General features: G+C 44.8%; 1 non-coding gene across 1 annotated transcript; it reads right to left on the reverse strand.

Moving 5' to 3' along the window:
* Nucleotides 1-506: 506 nt before the first annotated feature.
* Nucleotides 507-578, reverse strand: Pmar_PMAR020990. Its single transcript has one exon. It is a non-coding gene; the product is annotated as a tRNA-Gly (tRNA).
* Nucleotides 579-1,074: the final 496 nt, after the last annotated feature.

The following is a 1,074-nucleotide window of genomic DNA, read 5'->3' on the forward strand; positions in this document are numbered from 1 at the left end:
TTTTTCGTGACATCGAAGTTCCTGCTTGCAAGCACATTTTGAAACCGCATGCGGCGGCTCGTGAATTTAGGCTGTTGTTTCATCTCCGCAACGCGTTCTGAGGTACCGGGCGGTCATTCATCATTCCTGCAAGGAGTTCTGCTCTAGGTGAATAACTCTTTTCTATGCACGGACAACGCTTTATTAACGTTGTTTTTCCCCTGAACTGGCACGGTTGGGCCAACCGCACGGAATGGTACGAAATCACCGACTCTGTTTAGTGGAAATTTTTCGGTAAGACCGATCTATGCAGTCGATAAGCTGCACCTCTCAGTTTAATAACCATCTCGAGTGTATTGTGATAAATAGCAGCTCCTTGTTTCGATCAAGGGACCTCTGGGTTATGAGCCCAACATGCAATCCACTGCGCCAAGCTGCTCATGCGGATAAATTCCTGTATCCCCCCAAACGTGCTAAGTATAACTATTCCACGATAGCCTACATACCGTTTCTTCGTTAATAGGAATTGCACCGCCCGGGAATCGAACCCGGACCATCTACTTGGAAGGCAGATATTCTAACCATTAGACCAGGGGTGGGGGGAAAAATCGAGAAAATGGCCCGGGAAAAAATGAAAGAAGGAAAAAAGGGGGAAATGAAGAAAAGAAAAGGGGGGAAAAGAAGGGGAATGGAAGGAAGGAAGAGGAGGATGCTCATCAGTTAATCGTGAAGTGCATAGAATGCTTGTTATATCTATTCTTTGCATGAAATCCAGTTAGCGAGAAAATCTGATAATTCCCCGTGTATCTATTTCCAAATCATATCACGGGTTCGAGTCCCACAGTCGGCACTTTTCCAACATTTTTCTGGCATTTCCCGACGGGAAATTCCCGTGTTGCTTACTGAGCTTCAGTCTGAAGCTCACTCCTCCAGTTATGTGATATAACTTTTATCATGATTCATGATTATTGCTCCCTATTGGCATAACACAAATCATTGTCAAGTTAAGACACAGTTCGACAGAGCTGGCAGTCAACTGATAATGTGATCCAGCAGCATTCGATCAGACTATCAGGCCTTCAATATGTGATCACA

The sequence above is a fragment of the Perkinsus marinus genome (assembly GCF_000006405.1).
Source record: "Perkinsus marinus ATCC 50983 genomic scaffold scf_1104296950232, whole genome shotgun sequence".
NCBI lineage: Eukaryota > Perkinsozoa > Perkinsida > Perkinsidae > Perkinsus > Perkinsus marinus.